The following is an 18,521-nucleotide window of genomic DNA, read 5'->3' on the forward strand; positions in this document are numbered from 1 at the left end:
CAGAGCCTGGGACCTGCTTTAGATTCTGTGTCTCCCCTGCTCTCTGCCCCTCCCTTGCTCGCATTCTGTCTCTCTCTCAAAAATAAATAAAACATTTTTTAAAAATTTAAGAAGCACAAACTTATTATTTTATAGTTCTGTAGGCCAGAAGTCTGAAATGAGTCTCACTGGGCTAAAATCAATGTTTTGCTAGGGCTGCATCCCTTCTGGAGGCTCTATGAGCAAATTCATTATCTTTTCCAGTTTTAGAGGCTGCCTGCATTTCGTGGTTCATGGTCCCATTTTTCCATCTTTGAAGCCAACAACATTGGCAAGTCTTTCTCACACTACCATCTCTGCTTCTCATGCTCTTCTCTCCTCTTCCACTTTTAAGAACCCCTGTGATTACAGTGGGCCTACCTGGATAATCCAGGACACTCTCCCTATCTCAGGGTTAGCCAATTAGCCAATTTAATTCCATCTGTGACCTTAATTCCCCTTTTTCTGTATAACATATTCACAGGTGCCAGCGATTAGGATGTGGACATCCTTGGAGGATGATTATTCTGCCTAACATATCCCTCTTTCATATTTTGCACCCCTTTATCTGTGTCCCTAGTAATTCTTCACACTACTTTCCAGGTAACAGATTTCCTTCTCTATTGTATTTGTTTTTTAATTTTATTTTTTTAAATGTTTATTTATTTTTGAGAGAGAGAAAGAGAGCATGAGCAGGGGAGGGGCAGAGAGAGGGGGTGACACAGAATCCGAAGCAGGCCCCAGGCTCCGAGCTCTCGCCACAGAGCCGGACGTGGGCTTGTACCCACGAACCAGAGATCATGACCTGAGCTGAGGTCGGACACTTAGCCAAGAGACGCCCAGGCATCCTTCTTTATTGTATTTAAACTATCCTCTAATTTTCCACTGAGTTTTCAATTTCAGTGACATATTTTTTGTTTCTATAAGTTGTTTCTGGTTCTTTTAAGAAACCAGTCTATTTGGTTCTTTTCTCTCTCTCCCTGCCTCCTTCTTCCTTCCTTCCTTTCTCTCTCCCCCTTCCTTCTTCCCTCCCTCCCTTCCTCCCTTTCTTTCTTTTTAAAAAATTTTTTTAAAACATTTTTATTTATTTTTGAGAGACAGAGACAGAGCATGAGCAGGGGAGGGGCAGAGAGAGAGGGAGACACAGAATCTGAGGCAGGCTCCAGGCTCTGAGCTGTCAGCACAGAGCCCAATGCAGGACTTGAACCCACGAACTGCGAGATCATGACCTGAGCCAAAGTCGGATGCTTAACCAACTGAGCTACCCAGGCACCCCCCTTCCTTCCTTCCTTTCTTTCTTTCTTTCTTTCTTTCTTTCTTTCTTTCTTATACTGTTCTTCATTGTGGCTTCTGATATTTCTTTAATCTTTTATTATTTGGAACTGCTAAAGCAAAACCAAAATGGAGACCACAGTTTGAATATACTCCTAGACCAAAAACTCATAATCATGCAACCAAAACCTGAAACTGCCCTGCTTCCCCCAGATGCTTACTCTGACCTTAAACAAAAGTTAAGATTTCTTCATGTCAGCATGACCTTAAAGCCTCTTAGCCATGGGGTGCCGGATGGCTCAGTTGGTGGAGCATGGAACTCTTGATCTTGGGGTGGTGAGTTCAAGCCCCACATTGGGCATAGAGCTTACTTAAAAAAAATAAAAAGCTTCATAGCTAATCAGCTACAAAGTAAACTTGCAATAAAAAAGAATGTAAGTTTCTAGTAACCAATCCACAATAGAAAATGCACTTCTGCATTTATGCTTTATAAACTGAGCTGTAATTGCTGAGAGTTGAGTTTCTTAACCACTTTGGTGGTTTGTTCAGTTTGTTCCTTGCTCAGTATAATATGCATATCAACTAGAGCTCTCTGAATTTCTTTTGACAGAATATATTTATTTTACGTTTCCTTTCAGATTGTTTTATTACATCTAATTCTTGGTATGCTAACAATTTTGCTGACTTTGTCTCATGAGGTTTATTTCCTTATATGATTTGTTAACTCTTTTGATTGGAAACTCATCTTTAGTAGGAGGTTACTTCAGTGGGAGCTTCATGTGCTTGGGTCGCAAATTTTCCCTACAAAGAAAATTGTCATTTGCCTCTGCCATAGACTTTGGATTTTAACCAAGTCTAGTCACTGTGTGTGTGTGTGTTTGAATTTTTAAAAATCTTACATCATATGGATGGTGTAAATTCAGACTCAATACCAGTATGTGACACAGGCTTAGTGTTTCAATTCCTTCCTGGCCTCAAGTCTTTGGCTACATTTTGTACTCTGAGATAGAGGGAATAGTGGATGGCCAGCTCAGAGACATGTCAGTCTGCAGTCTACTTGCTAATGATGTCAGAAGACAAATGATAAAAATCTCATTTGGGGGAAAAAAAGGTAAGAATTAAATTTTAAATGTGTCTTAAATTTTTTTTATTAAAAATATTTTTTAAATGTTTATTTTTGAGAGACAGAAAGAGACAGAGCACGAGCAGGGGAGGAGCAGAGAGAGAAGGAGACACAGAATCTGAAGCAGGCTTCAGGCTCTGAGATGTCAGTACAGATCCTGATGTGGGGCTTGAACCCACAAACTACGAGATCATGACCTGAGCCAAAGTTAGAGGCTTAACTGACTGAGCCACCCAGGTGCTCTGTGTCTTAAATTTTTTAAAAATGTTTATTTAATTATTTTGAGAGAATGAGAGAGAGAGAGAGTGTGTGTGTGAGGAGGGGAAGGGCAGAGAGGGAGAGAGAGAATCCCAAGCAGGCTCCACACCATTAGCACAGAGCCCAACTTGGGGCTCAATCCTACAGACTGTGAGATCATGTCGCAAGCCGAAGTCAAGAGTCAGATGCTCAACTAACTGAGCCACCCAGGCGCCTCTTCTCCTTCCTTACATTTGTTAGTATTCAACTCTTTTGGTCATTTATGTTTATCTCCAATTGGCTTAATTTTCCTACCTAATGGAAAAGATAAAAATCTCTTCCCCAAGGATGACTCTTTCTCTTTATATGTATTCTATTCTGAATATATCAGGACATTATGGTGGGAAGAGTATTGACTTTAGAATTGGAAGACATGGATTCAAATCCTGGCTCCATCACACGCCGACTATTTCATTCTGGGAGAAGTTTAATTTCTGAGTATTTGATCTCATCTCCAAAGTGGGGATAATAATATCCACTTTGTAGGTTTTGGATGGTGATTTAAAGAGATGGCGTTTGAAAAAAGGTAGTTCAGTGTTGGGCATTTCATAGGTACTGAGTAGATGTTCTCCATCCTCATTTTGGCATTATTCTCAAGCACTCACTTATTCTGGCCATTAGCTTTCTTTTACTGTTCTTACAAGTTCATGCTACCCTTTTGTTTGTGTTCTTGTTTCTGAGTTCCTTCTTCTCTTGTTTGCATTAATCTACAGGAGTATTTTATCTGTAAAGCACTGGGGGCACAGTGCACAGAGTCCAAGAGATTCTTAGCAGCCTATTAAATGGTTGAGATTTGGGGAAAGGTTATTGGCTCCAAAATATAAAAAGAAAATTGAAAAAATAAAAATTAATAAATATTTAGTTAAATGCCAAATAATATGAACATTGTTGGTACCCTATTGAACTCTTACATTGTTATAAGTAGGCCCCCAAGTGTTTACCCACAATTCTAGAACGCAGAAAGTTCTGAAAATAAAATAAATATTTTTTTTGTTAGTTTGGGGTGAACTGATTTGGCACCACAACACAACCTGAACTAATATGAAGCTGTTTATGATCTATGTTTATTCCTCTTAGTGTGAATATTCATACATTTTTTTTTCTGCAGAAATAGAGATGTGTTTGATTATGAATGCTGTCCCAAGCCCCTGTGGAAGAATTATGTAATATATGGTATATGCAATGTATTCTCATTCTAAAATCTGAGAAGTTCTGAATTCCAACAGCATATCTGCCCAAGAGAATTAGATCAAGGATTTCATTCTTATGTAAATAATATGTGAGATAGGAGTGAATTTTCATATGTTTACTATAATGTGTGTGTGTGCGTGCATGTGTGTGTGTGTGTGTGTGTGTGATTCTAACATAAGTGAGATGCTCTAAGTATCTCACAGTGGAGGGTGAGGGAAAAGGCAAGAGAACCAGCAGGAGCATGAGCAAGCATGGCCAGTACCCTTAAGAAAATCACATTCTTTTAAAAGGACTTCTGACTAATAAGTACATAAAGGGCTCCTGGGTGGCTCAGTCAGTTAAGCGTCCAACTTCTGCTCAGGTAATGATCTCAAGGTTTGTAGGTTGAGCCCCGCGTCGGGCTCCACACTGTCAGTGCAGAGGCTGCTTGGGATTCTCTCTCTCTCCCCCTCCCTGATTCACACTTTCTCTCTCTTTCAAAATAAATAAATAAGCTTAAAAAAATAAAAAAAGATGCTCAACATCCATAGTCATCAGAGAAATGCAAATTGAGACCACAATGAGATACCATTTTATATCTTCTAGAATGGTTACAATAAATAAGGCATATAACCAATGTGTGTGAGGACATGGAGAAGCTGAGAACCTTACACACAGTGAGAATGTAAAATGGTAAAATTACTTTGAAAAACAGTTTAAAATTTCCCCAAAAAGCTAAAGATAAAATTATTAGACTACCTAGCAATTCCATTGCTAGGCAGTTGCCCAAGAGAGATTAAAGCATATCCACAGAAAGACTTGCACATGGATGTTCATAGAAAGATTATTCATAATAGCCAAAATTTGGAAACAGCCTAAATTTCCATCAACAGTAAATGGATAGATAAATGTGATATCCATATGATGAACTACTATTCACAGTCAAAGGAGATAAACTATGGACACATGCTACGTCATGAATGAATCTCAAAAACACTGTGTTCAGTTCAAGAAGCCAAACACAATAGACTATATACTGTATCATTCCATTTATGTGAAATGTTTAGGAAAGGCAAATCTATATATGCATAAAGTAGATTGGTTTTCTGGGTCTGGGTGTGGAACATGCTTTAGCTGTAAATGGATGTGAGGCATTTTATTGGATGAAAATGTCCTAAAGCTGACTTACAGTAATGGTTATACTATGGTGAAGTTTACTAACAATCACTGAATTGTACACTCGAAATAGGTGAATTTTATGGTATATAAAATACCTCAATAAAGTGTTTTTTTTTTAAGTGGCTCTTAGCTAAAGAGATATAAGCAATTAAAAGCTACAAGGTCTTTCCTTAAACCCTCTAGCCTCAGTTTCCTAATCTGCAAAATATTCTCTTTCAAAAAAAAAAATTTTTTTTTTTTTGGCTTCATGTCCAACCCGGAGCCCAATGTAGGGCTTGAACTCAAGATCCTGAGATCAAGACGTGAGCTGAAATCAAGAGTCGGACACATAAGTGAGTGAGCCACATAGGTGCCCCCCCAGTCTGCAAAATATTCTTGCTCAGGGGCCATGCTAATCTTCTCTGTATAATTCCAGTTTTTAAAAAAAATTTTAATGTTTATTCATTTTTGAGAGAGAGAGAGAGAGAGAGCGCGTGTGAGCAGGGGGAGGGGCAGAGAGAGAGGGAGACACAGAATCTGAAGCAGGCTCCAGGCTGTCAGCACAGAGCCTGACGCAGGGTTCGAACCCACAAACTGCGAGATTATGACTTGAGCCAAAGTCAGATGTTCAACCAACTGAGACACCAAGGTGCCCCTCCGGTTTTAATATATATGCCACCAGAGCAAGTACAAAATATTCTTAATAATAGTACCTACTTCGGGGCACCTGGGTGGCTCAGTCGGCTAAGCGTCTGACTTTGGCTCAGGTCATGATCTCACAGTTCATGAGTTCAAGCCCCGCATTGGGCTCTGGGCTGACAGCTCAGAGCCTGGAGCCTGCTTTGGATTCTGTGTCTCCCTCTCTCTCCTCCTTTTCTTCTACTCGCACGCTCTGTCTCTCAAAAATAAACATCAAAAAATTAAAAAAAAAAATAGTACCTACCTCTCCAAGTTAGTGTGATGATTAAATGAGATAAGCTTGTTATGCATTTAGCACAATTCCTGGCACAAAGTAAGCAATAAAGATTAGCTGTTGAAAAAGTTTTGTGTTTTTTTAAATTTTTTAAATGTTTTTTTTTTTTTTAATTTATTTTTGAGAGACAGAGCATGAGTGGGGAAGGGGCAGAGAGAGAAGGAGACACAGAATCCGAAGCAGGCTTCAGTCTCTGAGCTGTCAGTGCAGAGCCCGACATGGGGCTCGACCTCTTGAACCGCAAGATCATGACCTGAGCTGAAGTCGGCCATTTAACCAACTGAGCCACCCAAGCACCCCGAAAAAGTTTTGTGTTTTAATGGAAAATTATGCATCACATATAGCACACCCTTCAGGGCTCTCTGATTCTAGCTGTGTTTCTTGACTTTCAGCAATTTTATCACTCTTGAAAGTTGTAGATTGCTGAAACATAGGTGAATTTTGTCCTGTCTGGTAAAAATGCAACTAACTTCCTCCTTGTGGAAAAATTAATTTTGTCTCTCCTTACAATTCATCTCACCACCCCTTTATTCCATATAAATTTGTGTTCTTTTGATTTTTCCTTTGAACTAGTTATAACATCCACTTGGTTCCCTCATATAAGGAAAATAAAAATCTTAGCACATGTTCATTTTTATATCTGTATGAAATTCATGATTTTGCTTTTTTCCGAAGTTATCTTTTAACAGTTTTGGAAGTTCCACCAAGATGCCCAGGGGATTCACCTTACAGAGCCAGGTAACATTCATCAGTCTCACGGGTGGCATAAATCTGGGTACATCTTTTCTTGGCTTCCAGAAGTAAATCCAAAGAGTCAATAGTATTTTTGTGACTCTCTGTTTTTCCAAATTTTAATTTTGTTTTCAATTTGTTTTAGCTGGTAAATTATTCCCAATTGGAAATTTGGTTTTATGGTCTGACCATTTGATGATGGATTAATGGTTTAAAGATATCTTGTCCCTGTTGGGTGAAAAATGTCAGAGACTGGTTTGTTAATATTTTCTGTTTGTGTGTTTGCCTATTTTGAGTTCAAATCAATGAAGAATTTATATCTGCTGTGGATAGAACAGGTCTTTTATATGGACCATGAAGTTTTGTAATTTTGTGTCTACTCTTAACCTATGGATGAAATTTTAAAATTTAAACTCGAAGTTCTATTTGCACTTGTTTGTCTGTTGTTACATCTGTAGTTCAGAAGGTTTTCTCATTGTGTGAAAGTGAAATATTTTCTACCTCCGGATGGCATTACTAAGTTGATTATAAGGTTTCTTTAAGGATCTCTATCCTGATTGACTTATAGAAATAAATAAGCACTTATTATAAACTGAATATTCCCTACTTAAAAAAATCAGGGAGTTGAACTGGTAATACTTTCAATGTGCTATACTTAAAGAATATTCTTACAGAAATTCTGACACAGAATTGTTAGGAATTCAAGTTCACGTGATTTAGGTAGTTTTTTGGCAAATGAGACTGATTTAGTAATTTTGGCTTAATAAAAAGAGCAATGTAGGGTCCCTGGGTGGCTCAGTTGGTTAAGCAGTCTCTGGGTTTCGGCTAGGGTCATGATCTCACGGTTTGTGGGTTCAAGCTTCGCGTCGGGCTCTGTGCTAACAGTGAGGAACCCGCTTGGGATTCTCTCTCTCCTCTTACTCTGCCCCTCCCCTGCTCACTCTCTATCTCTTTCTCTCTCAAAATAAATAAACTTAAAAAAAAAATAGCAATGTTTCCTTTGATTTATCAATCTTAAGTATAGTATAAGTTTATGTTTTTATTCTATTTAGATAAGTTCTTCCTAAGTGCATGCAGATTTACTCATCAAATAGGTTGCATTACTTCTACTTAATTTTTAAGGTTATGAAAAGTATAGATTTGTGTTTAACCAAATTGATTCATTATTCTGACAGTAATTATTTTATTATTTTGTTTACTGAAAATTGTATTTCAATAGTAACTGTGTTTTGTAGTATGTCAGCTTGAAGAGGATTTGTAAGGTAGTTAGGTAACCTAAAGCTTTGGACTGACACTAAATTGAGATAGTGGATATTTATTGGATGTTTAGATCATTTCTAAACTCAAGCACTGATTGCTAAACATAATTTTGAGTTTACATATTTTTGCTTCTTCATTTTTGTTTTGTAATAATAGCTAACATTTATTGAGTGCATGGTTGCATAACATTTATGAGAATTATTTAATTGAATCCACAAAACAGCCTTATGAAACTGCAACTGTTAGTCTTCCACTGTTTAGTTAGTCTTCCAACTGTTTCCTCTTCCAGGAAACAGAGGTTCAGGGTTGCTAAGAAACTTGCCCACGGTCACATAGCCAGTAGGAAGCCCAGAGGTGCAAGGTGAACCCGGGTAGTCTGGCTCCAAAGAATGTGATCTTCATCACAAAGCTATACTTTCTCTGTTTGGGCAGTACTGCTACTGGTTAGGCTCTTGAAACCCCTTTGTAAGTTCCTCCCCTGATTTGTTAAGGTAAGCCATATATTTGTTTCTGTTTGTTTGTTTGTTTTGCTTTTATTGAGATATAATTGACATATTATATTAGTTACAGGTGCACAACAAAATGATTTGATATTTGATATATTGCAAAATCATCACCACCATAAGTCTAGTTAACATGTCGCCATACAGGGGTGCCTGGGTGACTCAGTCAGCTGAGCGAGTTTTAAATAAACTTTAAAAAAATAATAAAATAAAACAAAACATGTTACCAAATATAGTTACAAATTTTTTTCTTGTGATGGGAACTTTTAAGATCTACTCTCTTAGGAACTCACTACTAACTGTAGTGACCATGCTGTACATTACATCCCCATGATTTATTTATTTTATAACTGGAAGTTTTTGCCTTTTGACCCCCTTCATCCATTTCATCCTCTCTTATTTTATATGCTATAAAGAGGCAATATAAACATGTTCATTTTTGCCACTTAGAGAAGGTATAAAGTTAGTGATGCGTATGGCTGTAGAAAGCTGTTTTAAGAACTGTGGTAATCCAATAAAATGCTGGAGTGTGACACTGCACAATCACCCACTCCCCACTCTTCACATTGTGAGAAAGAAATAAGAAGCAGCCTCTGATGTCCAGAAGTGATCTGACACTCACAGGCCATTTGTTCATTTGTAAACAATCTTACAGAATACCAACCTCAGACATGATTATCCTGAGACCGTGACAGAATGAGACAAAACAAGGCTACTTCATAATTTTGTCTATTCACATACAAAAATAACTATGTAAAACCACAAAATACCAAATATTTCCCCTCTTGCTAAATGAATGACTATTACTTTTTATGCAATCATACCCCTGATTTCTGACAGCATTCAATTTTGAACAAATCCTTCCTTCTTTTTAAAAAAATTTTTTTAATGTTTATTTATTTTTGAGACAGAGAGAGACAGAGCATGAACGGGGGAGGGTCAGAGAGAGAGGGAGACACAGAATCCGAAGCAGGCTCCAGGCTCTGAGCTGTCAGCACAGAGCCCGATGCAGGGCTCGAACCCACGGACCGCGAGATCATGACCTGAGCCGAAGCCAGATGCTCAACCGACTGAGCCACTCAGGCGCCCCCAAATCCTTCTTTATGCTCTCCCTAAATCATCCAAAGGGAAGACCAAATCCTAGAGCAGGTTCTTCTAATACTCTTGTACTGCAATACCCCATGGTTACCTATGGTTCGTGTTCTTCCTTGTTGTAATGAGCAGTAAAGCCAACTTGTTTAACTACACGTATGTTTCTGGTGGTCTTTGGAAGAAGGGCATTGACAAATGAAGTGGACATTTCCCCTACATTCCTGTCACTGCCATATTGTCAACTACTGCTTTCTTCTTTTTGGTCTAGAGTAAGTTCAAGCAATTGAGCATCAAAATAAATATCAATAATAGTGGATTTAATTTTTTGAATAACATGATCCATGAGTATGTATTTTTAAAGTTTTTATTTATTTTTATTTTGGGGGAGGAGGGGCAGAGGGAGCAGGAGAGAGAGAATCCCAAGCAGGCTCCATACCCAGCACGGAGCTGGTGGCAGGACTAGATCCCATGACCATGAGATCATGACCTAAGCCAAAACGGAGTTGGATGCTCAACAGACTGAGCCACCCAGGCACCCCCATGAATATGTACTGATATAAATGAGTAAAATAAAAGATAAAGCTCTACTTTACATTAGAGTGCCAGTGAATAAATGTAGAAGAAATGATGGAAATAGAAAATAACGATTTGGTAAAGATCCTCGAGTAAGTAATTCATACAAGAATCACTATGGTGAGGAATGGGATAACTACATAGTCTAAAAACATCTTTCTGAAAAACTCTTATTAATTACTTATTAGTAAACATACCATACTTGATAATTACCTTTAGATACTAATTAACTACTAATTTAATTAACTACTAGTCAACTGATTCGTTTAACTACTAGTTAACAGTTAATATCATCACTAAAGGGACAAATTGACATTGTTTATTTCCCTTGATGCACTGAGAAGAACCCAGCATCACTTCTGGGGTATTCCTGCAAAAAATGCATAAATTATAAGTAAATGTTAGACAAATACAATTGAGGAGCAATCTAGAAAATAACTGGCAGTACTTTTCACAAATGTCAAGATCATGAAAGACAAAGAGACTGAGAAACTGTTCTAGATTGAGGGAGACTGAAGGAGACTGAAGCTAAATGCAGTGTTTATTTCTGGGCCGAATACTGCACTTTATAAGACATTATTGGAACAAGAGGCAAAATTCAAATAGGGCTTATAGATTAGATGATAATCTTGGATTGATGTTAATTTTCTGATTATGATGGTTATACTGTGGTTGTATGGGAGTGTCCTAGTTTTTAGGAAATATGCACTGAAATATTCAGGGTTAAGGAGTCATCAGTTCTGCAACTGTTTCTCAATGCTGTGGAAATATCCATGATTGATAGGAATCCTAAGGGTACACGGGCATTTGTAGTATTTTTAGAAATTTTATGTGAATTTAGAATCATTTTTTAAGAGGAAGAAAGGAAGAAAAAAGCAAAAGTAACTCTAGTAGTTTTGCATGTGTCCATTTTCCTTTGAGCCAGAACTGAGTCATGGGGTATTGGCCTCCAGGAGAGGGCAGCAGATCTCTTGGTCATGTGGCTGGAGCCTTTGGTCATAATTTCAGTTACTATTTCTTTTTAATATTGACATCACATTTTTACTTCTTAAATTTGAATCTAGCATCTTCTGGGCTTCAACTGGGGATCACTGATCACTGATAATTTAATTAATATACAGATGTTTAGGACTTACTGAAGACTTACTGAATCTCTTTACTTGACATCCTTGATATGTTCTTGGTATATTCTTACAATAAGCTTGGTCTATGCATGATATATAAAGTTAGGATTATTATATGGTAGGTCTCACTATTTTTTCTTTGTTAAAAGCATGTTCATCCATTTTTATAAATTAGATGTAATGTTCACTGTCTTCTTTGAAAATAGAGTTAATCATGTTTATAATTGTTTTTTCTAAGGTTTTTTTTGATTGACTTTATTATATTGTTTTGCATGCCGTAGAAACAACCAAATTTCCTTATCATTTTGCATAATTTTTATAATGAATTCTTATAAGGTCTTTCAGTTTTGAAAATTATCAATAATAAACTAGTAAGCTAACTAAAACCATTTAAATCTTCTGTCATATACAGATATTTTTTTTTCTTTGATGCTTCCCTGAAAGTTTTTCAATCAACTACAGGCCAGTGTATTTTATATTCAACAAAGGAATGTTTCAGAATTCTATGGAAACGGACTATTCTATATACTTTGGAGTACAGGTTTCTGATGGCATTGCTTAAACAATTTTGAAACCATACTAGTGGACTCAGTCAGGATTTCTAGAACTCTAGAGAAGCCAATGGGTTCATGACACCACTAGCCCAAGATCCACTGAAGCAAGAATTAGTTACATAGGACTGATGAATTGATGAGGGATGATTACTGTTTTTGTTTAAACTATTGTTGATATTTTTGTAATGTTCTATTTTGTGGATATTTAAGTTATGTAAACTTATCTTAAACTATCTTAAACTCTAAACTCTTAAGCTATCTATAACTCATAGCAATTTAATAATTATAACTCTGCTTTTTTTTAGACTCTGCTTTTGTACACCAAATGAAACATTTGTGAATGATAGCTTTTTCTCCTTCCCTGAGCCCTCTAGAATTTGTAAACTCTTATTAAATAATCTTAATTTCATTACAATATAATTATCACATTTTCATAACAATATAGTTATTGGCATAGATTGAGTAAGAATCTGTCCTCCTTTTTACCAGGACATAATTGGAAACACTGCTTATGCAACCAAGGCCTTGCCTGGAGTGTTATATTTGGGAATAACACTCCTTTAATCAAATATGACCAGACACATCTAAGGAGCTAGGTTAACTTTATGGAGCCAATGCTTACAAACCCTTCCAGGAAAATTGGTTGGTACTTAGCTTACAAGGTTCCCAGCTTCTGGGTGGGTAAGGTCACTTTCTTGCCAGACCCAGGAATCTTAGGATATTTGGGGAGATTTAAGAAGAGACAAATTTACCCAATGGGTACTGTAGCTGAAATCTGGTGTTGAGTTCTTGGTGTACCTAGATTCAAGAGGCTTTTATTATTTTATTTTATGTTTTGGTTTATTTATTTATTTACTTATTTCACACCCAACACAACCCACCGTGGGGCTTGAACTCATGACCCTGAGATCAAGACCTGAGTTGAGATCAAGAGTCAGATGCTTAACCAGCTGAGCCACCCAGGCACCCATCGAGAGGCTTTTAAAAGTCAAATTTGAGGTTTTGGGGGAAAACTTTCAGCAAAGCAAGTTTAAGAAGGCCTAAGTGGCAAACTATCACTCTTGTTGCACCTGTATAACTAGTGAAGTTAGAGACCAGCCTTATTTGTGATAAAAAATAATCTTCCTTTGAGATTATTTTTGATCAAAAGGGTGGAAATAGAAAAAAATGTGCACTTCAATAAGAAATTATGCCTTGTCTATAGTAATGGTTCCCAGCTTTCGTATAACAATCCTTTCATTATCTCTGTGCTATATGTCAACTCTTTTTAAATTGCAGGTAACTGGTGAATATTGTCAATGACAAAAACCAAACAATTAAGAAGACTGATTTTACTTAGGCTGTTGCAGTAGGGAGATCACCCATATCTGTAGATCAGCGTAGATAAGCAGGGTGGTTTTGCCCTAGACTTTTTATAGGGAAAAGTAAGCGGGTTATAGGTGGAATGATTTACAGCTGGGCTTGTTTCCCAATCAGGGGAAGTCTCAGTTAAATAGGAAATGTTTACCTTTGTGTCTAGCTAGTTTTTGGAGATAAACAGCTCTAATCTCAGTTAATCATTCATATGACAAAGAGCTGGGAGTTAGAAGATCTGTGTCTCACCTTGCCAGTGAGTTCAGGCAAAAGGGGAAAAGTCTGTGTTTGGTCTTGTCACAGGTAAACAAGGGAGGCACCTGTGAATCCTACAGGAGTCATGAGAGAATGGACAGTGAGTGAGTCATTTGGGGAAAGGTGGTTCTTTTCTGAAACAAAAAAGGGTGAAGGGATTTCAGAAAGCAAAGAATTGGGAAAATTTCTTAGCCATTGGTGTTTTCTGGGAACACAGGGCTCAGGTAAAGTAAAATTCAACATTATCAATATGCAAACTCTGTCTTGTCCTATAGAGTTCCAGTGGACTTCCCTCCTCCTCCTGTGGAAAAATTACCTCTATTTGTAATTCAGTATCTTTACTCCATATAAATTTGTGCTTCTTGACTTTTCCTTTGAACCAGTTATAACACCTGTCTGCTTCTCTCATATTATATGAGTTGAATCCATTCTTCAATATGTATTCCCTTTTATACGAGAGTCAAGATTTTGCCTTTTCCTGAAAATTGTCTTTAAATGGTATAATCCATATAGCTTATTCAGATATCACCAGTTATGCATGCATTTGTGTGTGTGTGTGTGTGTGTGTGTGTGTGAACAAGCCAGTTTCTAAGGGTCCCAGTAAGAGGCCAGGGAATCGTAACAGCTGTGGAAAGCCCAAAGGCCAATGGTGGCTACAGTGAAGACTGACACCCAGAGGCTAAGAGTTATCAAATAGAGTGAGGTGGGATAAATCCTTTGGTAGAGATCATTCTGGATTCAGAGTCTAATGCTTAGTTTTTCATATTCAAGAATTATTATTTCTGCATTCCTTGGCAATGACCTACATGTGTTAAAACATAGGATTAAGAGTTATACATAATTGGGTTCAAAATGGTTCTTTTTTTTTTTTTCAACGTTTTTTATTTATTTTTGGGACAGAGAGAGACAGAGCATGAACGGGGGAGGGGCAGAGAGAGAGAGGGAGACACAGAATCGGAAACAGGCTCCAGGCTCCGAGCCATCAGCCCAGAGCCCGACGCGGGGCTCGAACTCACGGACCGCGAGATCGTGACCTGGCTGAAGTCGGACGCTTAACCGACTGCGCCACCCAGGCGCCCCAAAATGGTTCTATCATTTACTTGCTGTGTGACCCTGGGGAAGGATCCTAACTTCCTTCTATCTTGGGGTCCTTATCTGAAAACTGGGAATAATGTTAACACCTACCTCATAGAAGTGTTGTGAGGATAAAACAAGATAATGGATGTGATAGACTTGGCATATAGAAAGTACTCAGTAAGTGATGGCTATCATTTTTTAAAGACTTTTAAAAAAATGTGTTTTTTTTTTTTTTTTATTTTGAGAGAGAGACAGAGAGAGACTGAGTGTGAGGAGGGGAGGGACAGAGAGAAAGGGAGAGGGAGAGAATCCCAAGCAGGCTTTGCACTGTCAGTGCGGAGACCGACACAGGATTTGATCTCACAAACCGTGAGATCATGACCTGAACTGAAATCAAGAGTAGGGTGCTTAAAAGACATGAATAGACACTTTTCCAAAGAAGACATAGAGATGGCTAACAGACACATGAAAAAATGCTCCACATCACTCATCATCAGGGAAATACAAATCAAAACCACAATGAGATCCCACCTTACACCCGTCAGAATGGCTAACATTAACAACTCAGGCAACAACTGATGTTGGCGAGGATGCAGAGAAAGAGGAACACTTTTGCACTGCTGGTGGGAATGCAAACTGGTGCAGCCACTCTGGAAAACAATCTGAAGGTTCCTCAAAAAATTTAAAATAGAACTATCCAATGACCCAGTGATTGTACTACTAGGTGTTTATCCAAAGGATGCAGGTGTGTTGTTTTGAAGGGGCACACGCACCCCAATGTTTATAGCAGCCCTATCAACAATAGCCAAAGTATGGAAAGAGCCCAAATGTCCATCGATGGATGAATGGATAAAGAAGATGTGGTATATATACACAATGGAGTATTACTCGGCAATCAAAAAGAATGAAATCTTGCCATTTGCAACAACATGGATGGAACTAGAGTGTATTATGCAAAGCAAAATTAGACAAAGACAAATATGTATCTTTACTCACATGTGGAATTTAAGATGCAAAACAGATGAACATAAGGGAAATTACAGATAATTCTATATTATCACCCCCCCTTCCATGAAAACTGTACAAGCCACCATGTCTCTTATTTTACTTCAGACTCCTTAATATTCAAACAAGCAGAGAGCTTGCTCAACAAAGGCAGGTGGAATAATAGTTCATCTACTTGTCAACTTCAACAGTAGGTCAATGATGAAAACCACAGGTGCGTGTTGATATGCATTCTTTGTCATTTTTGCTTTGTTTTGTTTTTTGCAGATTTCATATTTCTTTTCATGTAACTTTTTTAATAAAGGTAATTCATTAAGTCTATGAATGTAATTTTATTTATAGGTTTTTATACATCTGTTCACATAAATGATTTTACAACTCATCTGACATGTTTGTCCAAATTTTAGTCGGGAAAATATGGATAATGTAGGTACACTCTGCATGTTATGCTCTTTTGCATACCTAAGGTTACCAACGATCTCAGACAAGGTCTGGGTAGGGTCCCCACTAGAGGGCGGTATAGAACTCCCGAAGGGCCGGCAGACCCCAATTCTTTTCTTTGCGTCTTCCTTTCAGCTTTGCCCTTCTCCAAGGATCTGTTAATTCAGGATTGAGAAAAATTAGGCATTTGTAATCTAAAAATCTCACATTGCTCGATATCTTCAAGATTCAGATTTGCCATTCTACTAAGATCCTGCACGCTGCAGGATGGCAAAGCTCCCTCCTGAAGGCAAACATGCGGACTGTTGGAGTTCTTTCAAGATGCAGGGCTTTTTGTTACCAGTACATCAGCAGCATTGATCTGAGGTGGTCGAGTTGCTATTCACGCTCTTTAATAAACTGCTAGCTTTGTTTCCTCGTCTATTCAACATCACTTGGTTTGTTCCATTACCCCTTTCAGGGTGTTGTGATGCATTTGCATTAAGTCATTTCACTTTGTGTTTCAGGTATCTATGGACATACACAAATCTGCCTTTGTAGTGACATTGCATTGGTGATCTTCTTTCAGAGACTAGTAGTTTGTTAAATAACTTGTAATATAATATCAAGACAAATGTTGTAAAACCTATTTTAAAGTTTACAGGGCACTGTTTTATAATTAAATGGGTAAACTCATAGTACATATATAGTAAGTAATTCTAGCAATAACTTTAATGCAGCTTTTAATTTTGTTCTGTTTTAATTCTATATTATCACCCCCTTTTTTTTTTTTTTTTTTTTGAGGAAGGCAGTATGCATGGGTGAGTGAAATAGTTTCTGTGATCAAAACCATTTGAAAAATTCTGTTCTAAACCCTTTGAGTGGATTGTAAATGTTTACCCTTAAAATTCCTAAACATTATACAATAGCATCAAAATAAGCAATATGGGACTCTCTTTCCAATTTCTCACCTTGCTCATCCAAAGATCCTGGCTACCCAGATTTACTTCTATAAATGCCGTGCCTATCATGTTTCATCCCAACCTCCCCTTAGGACTAGATCAGTATGAATCCCAGGACACATCTCATCATTATATGATCATCTATTTCTCAGCTAACACAGATCATCTATTTCTCAGAGAGGCCTTCCTGGAACATCCTGTTAATCTGTGTGTCACTCTCTGTCCTGTTACACTCTTTATTTTCTTCAGAGCAATTATCAGTATATGAAATCATCAGTTTGTTACTTTAGAAGATTAGCCTCCTCTTGTCTGTTTTACTTGTTTATCCCCAGAACTTAAAGTATCTATTACATAAATAAGCACTTAGTAAAGATTGAATGAATGAATGAATGCTTTACTCCATTCATTCCATGTTACTCTTCTGGGCACCAGATGACTAGATGGTCCGTAGAGGTAGAAGCTCTCATTTGAGCCTGATAGCATGCCCCATGTGCAGGAGCTCCACCTGCCAGGTGACCAACAGGGGTTACCAGCTACCCCAGCCTTGTGTTTTCATCTTTAATTGCAGAAAGTGAAGCAGGGCTGCTATATTCTTCATTGCAAGAATCCTCCATGGGTAATAGTCCGAGGTTCTGAGAACTATTTATCTTAGGTATAATGTCTCATTTCCCATCTCCTATCAAGGATCTCTGAGTTTATCTGACTGGTAAATGTTTCATATCATTAGAGATGGTGGAAACTGTGTCTGACTTGAAGTTGTGGGTGATTTCCAACTCAAGGAAGCATGCAAAGCTGACAGGTGAGTGGGGAGCTGCAGTCCGTGGGCCCCTGGTGAGTCATATGATGGTGGAGGAGGATCAGGGACAGACATTGATGAAAACTGAATATATGGAGTCAGGAGTCAGAGAGTCAGGGAGATGACAGCAGGGAGCAGGGGAATGAGAGAGTAAGCAGGAGAGAAGTGATGGGCACAGATAATTTTGTGGTGGGGTTATTTATTTTTTGTTATTGTTTAGCAATTTTATTGAGATATAATTTACATACCATCAAATTCACCTATTCAAAGTGTACAGTTCAATGGTTTTTTAGTATATTTATGGAGTTAGGCAGTCATCACCAGTCTACTCTTAGGACATTTTTATTATCCCCCAAAGAAATACTGTACCCATTAGTGTCATTCTTTGTTCACCTGCCCCTTTATCCACCAAGTCCTAGGCAACCACTAATCTACTTCCTGTCTCTATAGATTAGCATATTCTGGACATTTCACTTAAGTGGGATTATATAATATGTGGTCTTTTGTGACTGGCTTTTCTCTTACTTAGCATAATGTTTTCAAGGTTTATCCATGTTGTAGCATGTCTGAGTGTTTCATTCCTTTTTATAACCAAATAACAATAGTATTCCATTGTGTGGATATACAAAATTTACTTATCTATTCGTTGGTTAATAGACATTTGGGTTGTTTTAACCATTTTGAATAATGTTGCTATGAACATTGTATACAAGTTTTTGTGTGGACATATGTTTTCATTTCTCTTGGGCATGTATCTAGGAGTGGAATTGCTGGGTTATAGGGTAATTTTATGTTCAATACTTG

At 37.7% G+C, this 18,521-nt stretch overlaps 1 long non-coding RNA gene and 1 pseudogene across 2 annotated transcripts in view; one reads left to right on the forward strand and one right to left on the reverse strand.

Moving 5' to 3' along the window:
• The window catches only part of LOC102948633, a 58,283-nt gene that overhangs the window by 27,978 nt on the left and 11,784 nt on the right, over positions 1-18,521 (forward strand). The gene's annotated exons all lie outside the window — the stretch shown is intronic.
• LOC122230842 lies at positions 5,403-5,501 on the reverse strand (annotated as a pseudogene).

This window comes from Panthera tigris, chromosome C2, assembly GCF_018350195.1.
Source record: "Panthera tigris isolate Pti1 chromosome C2, P.tigris_Pti1_mat1.1, whole genome shotgun sequence".
NCBI classification, from domain to species: domain Eukaryota; kingdom Metazoa; phylum Chordata; class Mammalia; order Carnivora; family Felidae; genus Panthera; species Panthera tigris.